Source organism: Penaeus monodon, chromosome 22 (genome assembly GCF_015228065.2).
Source record: "Penaeus monodon isolate SGIC_2016 chromosome 22, NSTDA_Pmon_1, whole genome shotgun sequence".
NCBI classification, from domain to species: domain Eukaryota; kingdom Metazoa; phylum Arthropoda; class Malacostraca; order Decapoda; family Penaeidae; genus Penaeus; species Penaeus monodon.
The window spans coordinates 11,631,520-11,631,872 of record NC_051407.1 but is presented as its reverse complement, the minus strand read 5'-3'; positions in this window follow the sequence as shown (position 1 = coordinate 11,631,872).

Here is a 353-nt window from a genome sequence, read left to right as displayed (position 1 = left end):
CTTAGGGTTATATGGGGGTGATTAATGGTGTAGATTATAGTAGATTTGGAAAATGTGAGTAGTTAAAGAATAAAAAGATAATAAAATAATAAAAAAAGATCCTTTAAAATTTACGGCTAGTTGGCCAGTTTCGAATTTCCCGGAGATTAGGGGTAATTGTTATGTTTGGGAATTTTAGTAGATTTCAGTGGTTGCGGTAATTTGGAAGTTCCCCGAAGTTATGACGAATTTTATTTATATTTGGGAAATAGAATTGATTTTATAATGGGGGATATAAACGTATTTTTTAAGCCCCCTTTTTGTTTTAAATTTTTCTGTGTGCCGTTTTGGGTTTTTTAGTTTATTGCCCCAAA